At 41.7% G+C, this 18,097-nt stretch overlaps 1 protein-coding gene across 5 annotated transcripts in view; it reads left to right on the forward strand.

Moving 5' to 3' along the window:
* mef2cb (myocyte enhancer factor 2cb) overlaps positions 1-18,097 on the forward strand; it is a 139,889-nt gene that overhangs the window by 65,499 nt on the left and 56,293 nt on the right. For 4 of the 5 annotated variants that reach the window (XM_085909400.1, XM_085909392.1, XM_085909398.1 and 1 more), the window contains one exon: positions 9,770-9,829. The exons of the other annotated variant lie outside the window; for it this stretch is intronic. The gene's annotated coding sequence lies outside the window, so the exon portion shown is untranslated. The remainder of the gene's footprint in view (positions 1-9,769; positions 9,830-18,097) is intronic. 5 annotated transcript variants of the gene reach the window in all.

Here is an 18,097-nt window from a genome sequence, read left to right on the forward strand (position 1 = left end):
AAAAAACGAAGACCAGAGTAGCAGACCGGCTTCCTCTCGTCAAGTTTGCCAGACGTGGTTGCGACCCGCCTATGTTTTTGTTTTATTCCCGTGATTCTTTGTCATGGTAACTTGCTGTTTTTTCAGCTAGCGCTTTTACCATAGCTATTCCTCTCCATGGTCACCCTTTCTCCACAGTGTCACTTCTTTTTTTCTGCTAAAATGATTCTCCAGGTGGCTGTTTTGGAGGGTTGTGGACTAGCAGTTGATTGGTGTTGCGGTTTCACCCGCTCACCCTTAGGACGAAGGCCGCGGAGGCGCTTGAAGCTGTGTGACTCACATCATTGTGTAAAATCAACAGACCCCTTCCGAACGCATACAAAAGCTGGCAAATGATGGCAAATGCGCTCAGTCAACATTGGTGTTTTATTGCTCTGTGCAGGTCAAGCGTAAATAGTTAATAGAAGCGGAAGGAAGGATGGAGGCAAGCCTCGACATGTCACTGTAAACGTTTGAACCCATTCGCGAGTATGATCGAACGTACTCGCGAGTACTTTCAAATGTATTTGCCGGTACGTCCGAAGGCATTTGCCAACACTTAACTCTCATTGGCAGTTCCACTTACAAATACACACAAAATAGCCAAAGTCAAACAACCAACCATCGACATCTGGGAATGAGGGAATTTCACCTTAATTCAAAAAAAAAATGTCATTTGAGTATGACAATGCAAATGTGTGTGTAGCTTTGGCGGTATTTTGTCAAGCAGAAGATCACCTTGACTCTGTCCAGTTGGAGAGAACGAGCCTTGGGCAGTAAGACTGAGTGAGGTGGAGAGGAACTGGTTCCCTGAAGGCCGTTATGTTCAGCACATGTCTCCATCCCCACTTACAATCTTTATCTTAGTCTCACACACACACATACACAAACCCCGCCAGCCCAGCTGCAAAGTCCCAGGAGAGACTCGGGCTCAATGACTTACTAGATCCAAGGTAAAAAAACTACTTTGAAGCCAAATTCAGTGGCGACACACACCAACACGTACTGGACTGGACCGTACTGTACGGCGTTTAATAGTGCACACATGCCTCCCGTCTTTATCAGACAGATGCTCTTGCAGTCTGCTCACCACTGGGATTTCCTACCATTGTATATTATTCCCTTTATTTGCCGGGCAATTAGGCAGCGTGCCAGGCGTCTCACTTGTAAAATTAAGGTAAAAGCGCAGTGTTAATGGGGGATACTGAATATCGTACGTGTATGGAAAACTTAATTGCTCTCTGTATATTTGAAGTCTGTCCCTTTTTCCATTTTTTTTTCTTTATATTCTGACTATAATGTCATAACTTTACACATTTTTAATAACTCATGGACAAATCAGGAAGTGTTTGGACAGTAGTGGTCGCTGCCACTTATCTATCCACTGGCAAGAAAAACTGAGAGAGGACTTTTGGATTTATTGTCGACTCTGGAGCGTTTTACAGCCAGTCAGCTTGTTAGCTGCAGTGTAGTTTGAAGCTCAGACCGGAAGCCTCCCATGCTATTTTGGGAAACATTTTTTGAAAACCTGCTATTGTGGAGGTATAATTACAGGCCCATATGCTGTGCCTAATTCTCAAACAATAGGTTATAGTTTTGTACACGGACATGACATGTCTCTCGCAGAACATGCTCGAGCGGAATGTAGATATTTAAACCACGCAGTCACTTTTAACGAGGGGAAAAAAATATCACTCTTTTATGTGATAATGTCCTTTTCCTGGAAGAAGATGAATCAATCTGGAGTGATGAACATTTTGTTTTTCTTTTACATTTGGATTTTCTTACGTCTCGTTTCCTGTCTTATTTTATGCCGCACTTCTGTTGTTCTTCACCGGTGACAGTGACAGTAGAACTTCTTCATCTGCTGCCTAGCGAGTTGTAATTGGTGGAAATGGAAGCAACATCTGGTTCTGTTGTAGACAACGATTCTTATCCGCCGGTTGCCATCACGTCATCACCTTGGCCGGACTTTTCGGTGCAGTCGTGGAGTGGCCGCCGCTCGGCATCGCCAGCCACCCTTGTAGCAGAGGCAGTACATTTCAAAAAATGAGCCATTTTCATGGTCGTATTTGATAATGAGCTTATTTCACATCCCCACAGCTAACCGTCCTTCCAAGGCGCCGTGATATACTCAAGCCTTTGGGACTCATAATTTAATGGCTGAATTGGATGACTTGAGAGGATTCTGTCAGTAGTGCACGATGCCATAATGCCACGACAAATATGAACATTTTAGTCCACCAGATTCAAAATCCTAACAGAGAACGGAAAAACCTATTGGCTTTGTAAAAAAAAGAAAAAAGCTTTCTTTGGGAATTCCCACTCTTCCTCAGTCTCGTTCGTTTTCCCGTTGACTGTTTATCATCCTGTTTAAAAAAAATTGAAACGACAACATAACTTTTTAAGTCCGCTAGCTCAATGCTAACACATAAAGGGTTAGCATCTGTGGTAGATTTGTAACGGCTGTTTGAACATAAACGGCGCAGCAACACGTGTACACAGGAATCCTACTTGTGTTTTTACTATATCTTTACGAAGTGCTAATTCCTATAGCATAAAAAAACGTTTTGTTTTTGATTTTAGAGGCCGGAACAGAATAACGGTCATTTCAATGGGGAACGAGGAAGTGTTATGTTTATATGGGCTGCAGGCATATAAAAATATTCCCCTCCATTATTTTCATAGTGTGTTCAGGGTAAACCAATCCCTTTACAAATTACGCCTTTCAGTAAAACTGTCTGTCACCTCTCAACCTGTCATGATTAATAATTTACGGACACCGGTGTTTACTCCTATTTGTGCTGGAATTTCATGGATAGCAGAGGTTAGACAAATATACACACAAGAAAATCATGAAATAAATTCAACATTCATCTCAGTTCCTGCCAGATGGCTCTCACTTCTACACATCATATCATATTTGCTGCTATTTTATATCCACACATGAGCAAACAGCGTGCAGGAGAGGAGGCGGCAGAGGAGCAAACAGCATGAGGATGCCATGTTGAAACTGTGGTGACCGGTGGCTCCTGTCTGTCCGCTGCCTCACAGCCTTTCCTTTGCACCGACGGCTCAATGCGAGTATTCACATACTGGATTCCAGCGGCCAAAGCGTCCAACCCCAAACGGACACAGTGACTCTGCTGGTAAAATATGCCGCATTCCAGTTAGACCCGGAAGTGGGTACTTCCGAGTTCTTAGTCGTAACTAATATCTGGAAAGCCACCTGGACTCGAAAATTTCATTCTACGGTGTATGGTACTTTTGATACTGCTGATGTCAACTTTTCAAGATGGCGGATTTGTCTATTAACACAAAAAGAAGTCACAATTTGAATTTAAAATGATTGCCATTGCTCATGGCGGCTCGGTGGCGCACTGGGTAGCACGTCCGCCTCACAGTTAGGAGGGTGCGGGTTCGATTCCACCTCGGGCCCTCCCTGTGTGGAGTTTGCATGTTCTCCCCGAGCCCGCGTGGGTTTTCTCCGGGCGCTCCGGTTTCCTCCCACATCCCAAAAACATGCTTGGTAGGCCGATTGAAGACTCTAAATTGTCCCTAGGTATGAATGCGAGTGCGGATGGTTGTTCGTCTCTGTGTGCCCTGCGATTGGCTGGCAACCGGTTCAGGGTGTCCCCCGCCTACTGCCCGATGACGGCTGGGATAGGCTCCAGCACGCCCGCAACCCCCGTGGGGACTAAGCGGTTCAGAAAATGGATGGATGGATGGATGCCATTGCTCATCATTTCAATCACGTATTTAACTTGGGGAAGATTGGTTTGGCGGAATATTGACAACTAACATTATAACTTGAAAATTCTACTGTCTTGCTGAGCTATTTAGCTTTTTTTTTCCTCCCCCTGTTTTTTCTTAATCTGTCCCGAAAAGAGCAATGCGCATGCTGTTTAACAGACCTCGCGGTACGCATCGGAGCCACGAAAGCAGCAGGTCAGTTATAAACATGCTGTGTTTGTACTCGTTTATATGAAAGCTTGCTTGTATACAAACATTAAACTCGGGCGCATCACATTGACTAAAATAAGCAAATGAATAAAAGAAGTAATTTTCCTCATCTTTTATTGCTAAAGTGTGTAATTCATTTTCAACATGGAGCGTCCCACCTGAGCGGATGTGAAATCTGCCTGCAAGTGTCAAGAAACAAAAGACAAACATGGCTCGACAGAGAGCATTTCACCACCGAGAGATGATTTCAAATCATAGCCAACCTTGTGAAACCAAACGGCCCAGCTCTGCTCACCTGGGCTCACATTTCTATTTACTTGTTGTTTTCTTTTGTCTTTGACTGATTGCAGTCTTCATCTAAAACTAAATATTCCCTCTCTCCAATAATTCTCCATCTTTAAACGTTAGTTCTAGTGCTGCTCTGGGTTTTCTATCTTCACGTTGGAGGTCCTTTGACAGTTATAACTGCAATTCAAGCAAGCTATTGTTGCCTTAAAAGATAACTGAAGAGCAATTTCCCTTTTGTTGTGCCCCGCTCCATTCATTGGTATTGGCCAACTCAATCAATCAGATGAATATTTCGGGAGCCGAGCAGGCAGCACATTTCTTAATGCTTTAAGTTCGACTAATGGTTCTCAGAGAACTTTTTGTAGTCTTCTTGTTGGGTACATTTTATTTTCCAGTCCTCAATTTCTTCACATCAGTCACAAAAATCATGTAAAGTGAATCCATAGCAAATGCCATCCATTGACACGCTTCAACATCCAGCTTGAGTACTTGAGCTCCTTCATTCGGTTGACCAGTATTTACGGTGTACGTTTAGCTAACGAGCTAGCTAGCTACGCCTAAATCCTGAAAAGGCGTCTTCCCAGGTAGTTTGCTGGCGAGGCCGCTTTAGAGCGCATCGTTGTTGCCACTTCCCACTTTCTACGTAATCACAAAAGAATGTTTGAAAGTGGAGAGTGCATGTTAGCTCCTCCCATGTGACACGACTCAGCCAATCAAATGGTTTGTGGCAGGCTTAAAAGTAACGCCCACCTAAATTAGGAGCCTGAACTTGGGCCAAGCGCAGATCTTCAGTAGCAAAGCCAACCTGATGCAAAACACAATATTTCTCATCAGGCTTTCTACCTGGTTTATTGGCTATGACATAAGCAGTGATTAGCGTATTTGTTGAGGAACCCCACCATCATCTGGCTACAGCAGCAAGCACTGGTCTGCAGGCTTTCTACATTTAGGGAGCATAATTGCTGCTTAAAGTCTTAAATTATTTATTATTGTAAGATCTGACAGCGGTGCTTAGAAGCAAATTGGGATCATCTTCCATGACCACCAAGGATTTACAGATTGGAGGCAGAACTAAGTTTATTTCCTCTGCTCTGCTTTTATCCCTGCAAAGGAAGCGTTTAAAAGGATCACCCGCGACAGATAACCACGTTACTGTACTGACGAATAACGCCGCCGCTGCTCTTAAGATCCTGATTTTGTCTGTGGATTTTTTCCCCCCTTTCTTTCTCTGTCTCTCGCTCTTTCTCTCTTTTTCTCGCTCTCTCTCCCTTCCCTTCACTCCAGTCTAATTGTGCTGATGCTCTCCCCGTGGGTTTTAATGTTTGACACGGCAAAACGCTCTTAAATCCTCCACACTGCTCCCTCCCTCATGAGGCCGAGTATCTTAAAAGGAAAAAGGATGTATGTCTAATTCATAAATTTATCACGTCGCAAAATGATGCATTAAATGAGAGGGGACACGCTCCAATTTGAAATGCTGACTTTAGAAAATAAGTTGTGATTTTTCTTCTTCTTTTTTTTTTTTTTTAAATGAGTTCAGATGGGCTCTCCTTCACCCCTGCGCCCCCGCTCGCCTCCCACGGCCTCTTGCTTTCTCACTTGTATCACTTCTTGAGATAGGAGACCACATGTCTGCCTGCGTCTTTGTCTGTCTCACAAACCCCAAAACTCTGGCTTCATTCTAGAGGTTAATTTTACCTCCACCTCTGTTGCTTATTTAGGTTGCATGCTTGTGGGTGTGAGATAAATACACACAGGACTGTGCAGGAAATTACGACTGGGGGAAAAAAAAAAACTATACAAACGAGGTGTGTCAGAAAAAAATCCAAGAATGATTCCATCAATAAAAATTCAAATGGCAAACTTCTAATTTCTTCTAGTCAGAGTGTAAAGCAATTTTGCTAAACTAAAGCTCAACCAACAAAACTGAATTTAAAAATAAACAGTCAGACTTAATAGAGATCTTTTTAATCGGTTTTCAATATGATTCAAGCAATTTTAAAGTCACTCTATGTAAATTATCCATCGCATCATATACATGTATTATTAAAATATCAATTCTCAGCTTTTCTCAATGGAAGATCATTTCTCTGAAGCACAATGGGCTCCTCAAAGGCTTGAAACCAGAGGAGATGATTTGAACAGCAATTCTGAAAAGCACTGCTGGGCTCCCTCTCGACAGGTCAATCTGCCAAGAAGCAAGTTTAAACGGGGGAAAAAAAAAAACATGAAAAGAGTAAATGTAAATTCCCGCTCAAGTAGAAACGTTCCCCGGAGGTGCGTAAAAACAAGGGTGACGACGAGACTGATGACAACTCCATCCATGGGGGAAAAAAAGGTGGAAGAGATGCTTTCTTGCCAGGGTTAGACAAATTATAGGTTTCTGGTGAAAGTGTGAGGGACTCAAAAGTTGGGAAATTTCTAACGTATATTTAGGCACTAGCCTATACGGCCCTTAGATTGAACACAATTCCAAATTGCAGGAGATTTACAGTTTTTCTGCACTTGTTTTGTGGTGCATCGTGGAGCCCTCACTAAAAGTAACTCGTGTTTGTATTAATGGGGTCCAATAACCAATTAAATGAACAAATTATATACATTTCTAATGTACTGGTGACCTTTTTTTGTTACATTATCTTGTAGCGCTAACTGCTAACTCTTTAGCATTTGTAGCTAGCATTTTTAGCTAGCATTTGTATCCGTATTAATGGAGTCCAATTCTATATGTATATATATTTTGTTGCCTTATTACTATTAATAAATGCTGTTTGTAGAACGCTTACATAAAAGCGGTCTAGTGTGTACCACGGATTCACTGTCATGAAGATATATAGTATGTGGACTGTGATTATGCTTAATGCACTCTCACTGGAACATCAGCCAGGAAACATTTAGCTTGTTTTTATTTTATTTTCACCGGTACATGTGTAGGTTTTGCGAATGTGTCTGGTAAGAGGCTCTAAAAGCCGTTAATCATAGTGCTGTTAGCAGGCATTCTTGTCCTCATGCAAAAAGCTGTGAATCACAGCAGATTTTTGGCATAGCGTGTGCTTCTTTATGGCAGGTGTGTGTTCCCGAACAGACATGAGACCAAACGCAGAGCAGAACTGAGAATGCTACTGTTCTTTGGTATAGTCTGTCACTTCCCACACTTCTCCAGGTGCAGCAACTTGTTTGTTTTATTCGTTTGGCTATTTCGAGTTTTCAAAAATTTGACATTATTAACATTTATTTAAAAAAACAAAACAAAAAAAACCCAATCCATCAATTTGGCCAAAGAAATGGCTCCTGTCAATTGTGAATATTAACATATGCCAAGATGCCAAGATTTTTTTTTCGACCACTCTTACGTAAGCATCTAGGGCGAAGCCTTTGGCTAACGACTTCTTCGCTAGGTTCTTGCACAGTGTCAACATTTAAAAAATGATCACATATTACAAATGTGACTGACTTGCAAAATGCGGGTATGAGTTGTTGTTTTTTTTCCTCCATAATTATTATTGTGATTATTATTATTCTAATTACAGCATACTGTATATATTTCTATTTGTGTGTGTGTTTATGTTTCTGCCCTCTCATCTTTTATACTATGTGACTCAACTCCCTCCCTTTTTCTGTGCTTCACCCTTTGGCACAAACCTGATTATTTCTTTGGACATTAGATTGAGTGACGTTCATTTCCTGGATCCTTTACCATGAATCTGACCACTACTTGTGTAACGTCTGCCCAGCAAACGTCAATAAATTATGTCACGGCCACATGCTTTCTGTCACATTTGTCGGAGGACAGTTGTCACAATGTGATATTGAGATTGACGTCCGTATGGATGTAACAAATGGCACCGTTCTCTGGTTTCACAAGACGTACATTCCCAAACTTTACCGAGCATCAAAGGGCATATCGCATTATTGAATAGCCGCTGCATCAACGGTTCATGGATCGTACAATGGAGGATATCTGTGGCTATCCTATATTCTGTTTTTATTGAATATTTCTAGATTTTGAAGATCTTAAAGTTGTTTGTTTCTTTGACTTTCAACCCATCTTGTTTATATAGTGTGGCGGTCATCCGTCCATCACTGCGCCGCCTTTACTACGTCGCAGTACGTCACTTGGTAACTGGGACACTTCTTTTTCTTTTTTTCCCATTTTGTTCTTGTCCTTGAATGTACAATTCCACCCAAATCTCTTGTTGCGGTCAGCGTCAAATCACATCTCCTGTCATCACAGTGTGCAAAATAAATGTCCACTCGGGTGTATCTGAGCAGCTTGTAGTTTATGGATTTACAAGTAATGCAGTTTTTTTCCTCAACTTTATCTAAAATGAAAACCGTAAAAAAAAACAAGTACGCTTCCAAAGCACCGGTCCGTGTGCACCAACTGGGTATTTGAAATGGGCGTAGGAGACTTTGAAAAGACGTTAAAGGTGATCAGGTGGAAGAAAACTGCAATTGTAGCTTTTGCCTGCCACCTTTCCGCCCTGCGTTGCTCCCCCCCCCCCCCCCCACCATCCCTGCATCACCTCGCCTTGGGGGGGGGTTGAACAACTGTTCTTGATGGGGGGGCAAGTGTTCCCTCTGTTCTTTCTCATTGCCTCTAGGTGTACTACCGACTCTCACTACCCTGGCGATCTCCTGCCGCCTCGCACTCTCGCAAGGCTTTCACACAAACACGCGCACACACACACACACACACACTCGCAAGCTGTGCAGCATGTGAACCCACTTCACTCTGTGCTCAGTCTCTCTCTCATCTTCCTATATGGGGCTCTTTGTAGCCGCCGTGCCTGAGCTTGCTGAGGAGAAGAGCGAGAACAAAGCCAAGGAAAAAGAAGGGTGGAGAAAATAAGGCAGGGTGGGCGAGGGCTGGGGAGGGGATGAATGAGAGAGGAGGAAGATGGAGAGGGAAGCAAGCTTGTGTTCACATGGCAGCGTTGTTGCTCTCTGTACGCCGCTTGACGAGCGTCTGCGCCCGCCACAGCTTGATGTGGAGGTTGTCCCCAGCTGCGGAGACAGCAGATCGGAAACGTGGCGCGTACTCTAATTAGACGGGCCTAAGTGTGTTGAACTGAGAGAGAACCCTAGAGCGCCAACAAATGCTGCTTGGCCCCCTGCAAACGGAGCAGGAGGAGACCCCCAGCGGTAATTACAACGTTTCACAAACCAAGCAAGACAGCTCCAGGAAGTTTTCAATCAGAAAAAGACTCCTCTTCCACTCGCTCGGGAGCAGGGGAATGGTTGCATTTCATTAGCCTGGGGGCCGTTTAGAAGGGGAGGCGGGGCATCAGTTGTGAGGAGATAACACCTTTATTGATGACCATGCATTTGGTGATTCATTAAAAAAAAAATTTTTTAGGGTCAGTAGATCCTTGTTCGTTAGCTATGACGAGGGATAAGAAGCATAAGCAAGCAAATTGAACTCAAATGTCAGATTAAAACTGGTGATCAATAGAATGCTAAAACGTTAACAAAATCCATTTGTGTTTTTTTCTGTTGGTAGGACACATTCCGTACCTGAGAATGACATTGCATCTTTTATCATCATCCAGAGACGGCGAAGGTACTGTCATTTAAAGTACAACATAGACCATTTGATGTCACCGGGTTGACATTTTGGTTCTCTGTAAAAGAATTGTAGACTGCAAAGGTTGGGTCACAAGTAAATGTAGTGCTGAGATAAACATAGAACATCAAAAAAGTATGCTCCTGGAATCTGCAAATGAAATTAGAACCATTGTTAGCGTACTAATGAATTAGACACAGAAACCGTAACTGGATGTTATGGAACGGTAAGCACGACTTGTTTAATTGGAGTGTAGCCAGGTGGTTGAATTGTGATTCAAAGTCTATAGATCAATAAAAGTGGTGTTAAACATCAGCAGATTTAATTGGAAATTCAACTTCGAGAATAATCCGTACGAGACGAGGTAGAGGAAAGGTGACGGGAACGGTACATGCATTATGCTGCAATTAAATTATGCAGGGTGACAATAAAAATAAAGTATCAACTTCACTTTTTGAACACATTTATCTAGGAAATAAATGTTGAAAGCAGGCAGTAGATTGCAATGTTTTTCTTTGATTCTTAAGTGGATGTGAAATATGGTGCCTGTAGGGGTTTGGACAGTAGCTTGTTCCAACCCAGAAACTGTTTGATGTTTGTTGACAAGACAATGTGGAATTCTGCACTTGAGATTTTGCATGTGTACAAAATATAAGACGGGATAATGTCACGACTTCATTCCGCTAATTTTGCTGAGCCTTTATCTCTCCGATTGCAAACTACTATGACGACAGTGCTTTTTTTTTTTTTGAAGGGGGAGATAAAATTAGATTATGAACACTGGTTAAAGTGTGAATGTAGTAAAGATTTTTTTTTCTCTCAAAAAAATGCACATTAGCTTCCAAAACATTCAAATGCACAAGACACACCAGGGGGTGAGATGATGTTTTTCCCCCTTGATAGTATGTTAATTGATGTGTGTGTGTGTGTTGAGTTGCTTTCACCTGTCTCAAGTTGTCTCTTGCTGTCACTCACAAACACACACACTGTACACACATATAAAAAAAAAAAATGTGCAGTACTTTACAGTAGTGATTCCCGACTGGTGGGTCGGGACCCTATTTTTCATTTGATGGCTTTACGTTTTTAGCCTAGAAATGTTTTTGCAAACTAATTATGACTTTAGTAGAGTTAGCATAGGAGGTGCATTCAAATCCACCAATTTGACTTCACTCTTTCAATGAAAAGGAATCATTACGTGGTCCTTATTTTTCCAGCACGTCTTTCCCTTAACACTTTCTTGTTTTTGGCAGTTGTTGTGGAGTGCATGTCAAATCATCCGTGCAAGCACAAAGTGAATCATCTATACTTGAACTCTTTGGATTAGCAAAGGATGCTGTTGCACGGGTGTCATCCTTGATTAGACTTTTACGAGGAAGGTGAGCAATATGGGACACCTATGACTTCACTGCCAGGCTTGGAAAGATTAAACACATTACCTCAATTTGTTTGTGAGGGATTTTGCTTCTTCCTGAACTTTGCTTGTGCTATTAGTGTCTTGGATATTGGTAGGGAATGTTTTTTTTTTCTCTCTCTATTTCCTTACATATAACTTACAACACTTTTTTACTTGAATGCTATTTATAGCAGGAGTCAATCCCACCAAGATATATGACCGATACAATGTGAAGCATGAGCATAGTTTTAGTTTGGCAGCATAATTTCCTCTAAAAGATTTGTAAGGTCGGATCAATTTGATAATTTATACAATGTGTTTTCAGGGATTGCAGCAATTTACTCACTCTTGTTTTTCCCCATACAATGTTAGTTGCCAATATGTTAATTTCTATAATCATTTGCATCTTTATCTGCTGTTCCTTGTAAAAGCCACTTAAACTTCACGCTATACAAGGTAATTACAAGCACACTAAAGAGCTTTTAACCGTATCAAAAATTAATGAATGTCACATTTATTTGGGTTATCCAATGCTAAAACATGTTTTTCATGCAAACCCTACATTTCCTTCTCCTTCAATTCAATTAAATGGGAATATCATTAAAGGCAGCAAATTTACAGTTTAATTTGTGTCTACTATTTAAGCCGCTCCAGAGCCACAGAAACCCCTTCCTCTCTAAGTGGATTAATTAATTTGAATCAATAAAGTCCAGTTGCAGCCCCCCCCCCCCCTGCCCTGCAAATAAATAACATCCCACACAAAGCACTATCAGCTACAGTGAAGGCCCAGGCTTTTGCTTTTCTGGCTATAAAGCAATGTTTTGCTGAGGCAGTTACTAGTCGTCGGTGATTCGGCACGGCCTTCTGCTCTTTCAGCATTTGTGCTTTTGTGTTGGTTTGTTTTTGTGCTCTGTGGTAGAATTTAAGTTTCGCTTCTATATTCCCGTAGAGGTGAAATGTTTGGGAAATGTTATGAGTGTGATTCAAATGTTTGTGGTTAAACTCACTGGACTGGAAACAAGAAAGGGACCGTGTTGTTGGTAAATAAAGTGGCGGACGTTAACTTTATGTTTACAGACATGACACCCGCTATTGTCAGAGATGCTACATATTAACCACTGTTTATTGGGAAATGACTCGTCCTACTTATGCGGAATGCAAAGTATGTTAATTTTGCACTCAAGAGTGTCTCGATGTTTTCCAAAAAAATTAAATGTGCCTTTTGCACTGGCATAGCTAGAGGGTGGGCCACTGAGGGCACTGACCACCCCGCCGGCCCTAGACAGATGCCTTGCTGCTAACATTGCTATGCTATCAATCATCGCAAAATGCTTATAGGTAGGTCATCGTCACACAAGGAGAACGAGCACAAATGTACAACTGGAGTGTTTATGTTTCCCGTAGGTGGAGAACATCCAACTGCCGCAAGCTGACAGCTTTGTATGCTTACAAAATTCGGCCAGCCTAAAAAAAATTCTGATGTCTTTTTCTTGAACCTGGAAAACATGAGCTGAATTTCAAGTTCATCTTAAGAGAATATGGATTAAAGACACAGTGAAGTGCTTGACAGCCTTTGTGTTGAACAGCATGCAAGCGAGTTGCCGTGTGAGTCACTAAGACTGCGCCGCAATGCAAAATTCATGTTCAGAACAATGCTCAGCCTCCACATGTCAATGCTAAACATTGCTTTTGCTGTTTTACTGTCATTTTACATTATTGGAAAAGCATAAAAGTGTCTCGCGCCGTCTTAACACACGGAACAGCTCCGGTGGATTACATCCCGTTTCTGTTTGCACCCTTAAACTTGTAAAGCAGATCAGTCATGGTCCGTTTCATTCCAACTTTCAATTAAGGATTTAGTACAGCTGTCTTTAAGCATAAAGATTATTTGAGGTGATTTGTGTCGACTTTCCCGTGTGTTGTTTTAGAGGAAAACCTAGTTTAGTTTCGATTCCCTTCAGAAAGTGATTCTAAAAATGGCATTGACGGATGACTTCATTCACAGCCAGCAATTTGAACAAATCTTTGTTGCGTAGGAAATGTGATCTTACATCAATCTTGACATATACAGTATGTAAAACACGTTGCTTTACACCACTGCTGTCAGACTTCTGACAACAAGTCCACGACTCTTTCTTTCCTTCTCACTTCTTTCTGCAGCCATGGTGAGGAATCTAATGCTGAGGTGTTGCATTTCTGTTTGTCTAAGCATCTGTCAGAAGTCCCACTTGGGAAAATCGTTGAACACGGCAAGCTTTTAGCAACGTTGTAACATGGTAACAGCGCGCGGAGCGACGCGGCCGAACCCGAATGACCTGTCGTGCGGTGGGCGGGGCTCTGGGACCATAAAAATTTGAATACGTGGATGGAACAGCCAATCAACTGTCATTTAAGTCACAGATTATATTTTACTATTACGTGATCACACCTGTCAACATTGCAACGAGAAAAAATACAGCGCGGAGACTCGGATAAGACTTCCACGTGCGTGCAGATGGTTGCCAAAGAGTTGCTGTTTGTTTTTTGATGCGTGGAAGAGACATTTACCTTATTAAATTGTCACATCTGTGTTGTAAAGCTGCAGCCAAACATGTTCCATGCGCTTTGATCAAAGTCGCAAGAAAGTGGAGAAAAATATGAGTGGGTGCCCTCCATGCTTACAAGGATGTTCTCAAAGAGTAAAAGAAAAAAAAATGATTAGAGGCCTCTTTTCAGTTATGTAAAAGCTAGAGAAAATTATTTTTGGGCTGCCAAGATGAAGATATTTGTAATATCCGACCCAAAACACGATCATATTAAGTAGGTAATATTATATTATAAAGTTGGCAAAAAAATATGACACTCTTGAATTTTATTTTAATCTTATTGATTTTCAATTTTACCAAGTTGTTTGGGAAATGTTTACTCTTAACCGATCTCCCGATTGTTACCTCATTACTTCTACCGCTTAGTAAAGTTTGGACTCGTATATTTTTTTAATTCAGGGAATGGTATAATTAACACAATATACAAAAGATGTATTTGGGACGTATCACAGCAAGAATGTTCCCCCTTCATTGCAGTTCCAAAAATAAAGCAAAAAAGTGAAAGAGCTGAAGAACCCAATAATACCTTTTGTGTGCTTTTTAGTATGACGAGAGTGTCGGTCAGTGGGACACTTCAACCTAAAACGTTGTAATGGGTGATGACTCGCTCTCTCCACATCCATCTCCCCAGAACAGCACAAAAAAAAAATCCATCGTGTTTAAATGCAATTTTGTTCTGTTCCAACATTTTCCGAACGTTTACATAATCATAGCTTCATATGGACTACACAATGATCCCTTCAAACAATTCAAAGCTAATCCTCGAGTAGCGCCAAGACACACGGATGGTCCGGGGACATGCATCCATCTGTCAGTCTTTGCTCGCGCTTTGCCGCTTCCTTCCTCCGACAAATTTGACAGCTCCACGCCTCGGCTAGATTAGAAAATTATACAAACGTGAGGGTGGAAAGGTGTAATTGAAGATGGCAAAAGGGCTGATCGGGAGACATTTAAATGATTATTCTTATGTGTTCAACACGGAGGGCGTGTGGCAGAGGCCGCACAGAGACTCACTTTGAAATGATTGTAGCAGCTGACAGGTGGCTGACAAGTCCCACTTTCCTAGCTCGATTTTTTTTTTTCCTCGTGAACTGATGCATAATAGTTTTGTTTACGTTATCTTCGAGTGCGCTTGTTGTACAACAATAAGATTTTGTCAAGATTTAGCGAAAAAAAAATGCTCAAGAATCTAGCGGCGTAGCCTGTATCGATACTTTTTCAGCTTACAAGATTCAAGCCAGTTCAATTTAATATAAATCAGGGAAAGGTTGATGTTCTTTATTCTCATTTTAAAACGATTCTACCCATAGAAAGTTGAATTCATCTCTTGTGGGACTAAATCAAATTATAAAAGCTTTATTGAGTGTAAAGTCGCGACAAATGTGGATATGTACTATACATAGCTCAATTCCAACCTTGTATCATGAGCAACAAGATTACCAAGTCTTTCTTGGCCCGTGTGTCTTGTGAAAATTCAAACTGTCGTTATAATAATCTTATTGCTAAGAACAAGCCAAACAAATAGAAATCAAAACAAAACCTCTTACTTGGCACAATTTGCCAAAAAGTGGAAAGGGAAAAAATAGCTGTGTGCCTTTTGTCCACAGTCTGTGTGGGTAAGTGGTGGGCCAAGTCATATCCCAGCAGCCACATTAACAGAAAGCACTGACATCACTTGCATTACAGCTTGCCTGCCATGACAGTATCTAATGGAAGAAACAAGACACCTTTAATGAGGACACTAATTTAAGCAATATCACACTGGGCGCTTAAATATGAATCAGATGAAGCTGTGACAGTACCGAGAAGGCATAACAAAGCACAGGCATGTCTCCTCTAATTGCATTAAACTCTGTGTATTTTTTTTTTCCATCTTCACCCCAAGCATTCAGAAAGGACCAAAAAAAAATATATACATCTAAATATTACTCCATATAATTTCTTACATTTTTCTTTGGCAAGTGTACACGACGTACGCTGCAATGAAACCCATATCACTTTTTCCCCTGACGTCGTCAAAAGTTTCTATCTATGTGGTCCAAGTCAGAGTTGTGTTCTGTCATGTTAAACACAGTTGACAGAGAAGCAAGGCAACACCCTAAACCTCTGGTGGGAGACTTTGTTTGCCCTCGGCACCGACGCACTGTACGCCCTTCATTTTGGTCTCGAAACTGCCGACGGTGACTGATTTGCTGTATGCCACTCGTACGGTGCCAGTGTTCAACTCATACTTGGTCAAAAAGTGCCACAAAACATGCGGAGGCACTTTTTAGCACTGGCAACTTCAACCAATACTTTGAAGGGATGAAGAATAAAAATGCCCGTTTATCAAACTACCGTCAATAGCGCATGAAATTATCATCTTACTGTTCATCTGTGCAGCAAACGACCATGTCTGGTGAAAATGCTAGTTGGGCATTACAAATAAGAACCTGATTTTAAACGCCTTAGCTGGATAAAGAAAGGTGACGTAAATGCAATCAATACATTTCAATTTTAGCTCAAACGGTTGTCATCCCAGCGTAGGAGAAGGAAAGAGGTTTTGTATCAGAGAGAACATGGACAGGGAGCACAGAGTGCAAAGGAAAGTGTTTCCCTGGGTTACCATGGCCACTGTAAATGTGTTTGTTTTTTTTGGTTGTTGTATTCAAGCTACAGAAAATGAGTGAACTGTTATGGAATAATAGAGGGACCCAAGCTCAAAATCTTACTTGATGTTGGTTTTTGAATGTATAGAGGTTTTTTTTTGTGTGTGTTAATCTCCCATTTGTCTCTTGGATGACTTTTCACATTTCTTACCCGTGCACCCAAAATACGGAAATTTGGAAAGGTGGACCTGTTTCATTGCCATGTGCCTTATAAGAAATAAAAAATAAATGGCATTATTAGAATTTTGACTTTTAAACCTTCAATCCAGGAGTCAGCCCATGTTAGTGCAATACATGGCTGTAACCAGCAGAGGCGCTGTTGTCAATCTGCTCAACATGACACCCGTATCGAAACAGAAGTAAAAAATATTCCGAGAGAGTCTCTCATCCAGAAATAAATTATTCAAATAACAACACATTGATAGTTATTTGTACCCAGTTTGTCAAATGACCTCAGTCCAGAGCAATACGCCAGAATCAATCATACGTTCTGGTACACAATTATAGATTTACATCTCCGCAGCACTGTGCCATATAACACTCAGATTTAACAGTTATTGAATTAAAATCAAAGCACAGCAGGTTTTGCTCACACTCGCCAAACAGTAGTGTCCTTTGAGGAAAAAAAATGTCAGAGTGCACTTAGAGAAGGAACAGTGTGGGATCAAGAGTTAGCCATGGCACCAGTCATAATCCACCCTTCAAAAGAGCCAGATGGAGAGGCTAAGGTTTCAGTCCAAATATTGTTTTTGGATTGAGGAGCACACTGGCTCTTGCGCTCTCTCCGTCCTGCGTATCGCTCTCACCCAAACTTACAGTATTCTCTAGTAGTCTCCTGTTCCCGCTAAGACTTTACCCGTAGGTCCAGCCTCCTAAAGCCCTCAAGGCTCATCAGGACCTTGTCGGGTCAGCCCTCGTTAATCTGCCCCCGGTTTGGGTCAGGTTAAGACCCGGCTCGGTGTTTATCAGCCGTATCAGATCTGGAGCGTCGACTTAAGGTCAGCGCTTGAGATGCATCATTTTCATCATGAATCACTCTCAATGTTTTCCCGGAGTGTGATTCACCGTGAAAACGTCGCTCGGAGTTGCCTGAGCGAGGGGGTCCTAAATCAGCAGTCTTACCCTGAGACGCTCGATAAACATACAGTTCCAGAGTTTGTGTCTGGACTGGCGGGCCTGTGGGGCAGAAAGGTATGCGCTTCGCGGGATTGTGCCTCGCCTCATTCTCCAATTTTTGAACACACACAGAGCGACCTTGTGTGGAGCAGAGGGCTGAAGTCAGCGCGCCCTTTGGACTGCAATGCTGGCAAAAGAGGAAAGCGTGTAAATTTGCACACAAATATTCACTCCAAGGCCTCAATTTTCAATCTTTTTTTTCCTCCTGCTGAAGGATTGCACGGATGATTGTCGTACTAAAAAACAATTCCACTCTGATATTCAGTCCTTAAACATTGGAGTGAGTTGTACACGTCATTTCTCTTCTAATTATTTTAATGTTAGACTAAATCGGGGGTGAAGACGACCTTCACTTTAAATGTCTCAAAAGTATTGACATAATTACAGAATGAGTCCACCCTGTCCATTTCATGACCTTAACGTCATGTTTTATCGCCTCCCGTTTGGAAAAATCATCCTC

The sequence above is a fragment of the Syngnathus leptorhynchus genome, chromosome 4, assembly GCF_054491065.1.
Source record: "Syngnathus leptorhynchus isolate UIUO chromosome 4, UIUO_Slep, whole genome shotgun sequence".
Lineage (NCBI taxonomy): Eukaryota > Metazoa > Chordata > Actinopteri > Syngnathiformes > Syngnathidae > Syngnathus > Syngnathus leptorhynchus.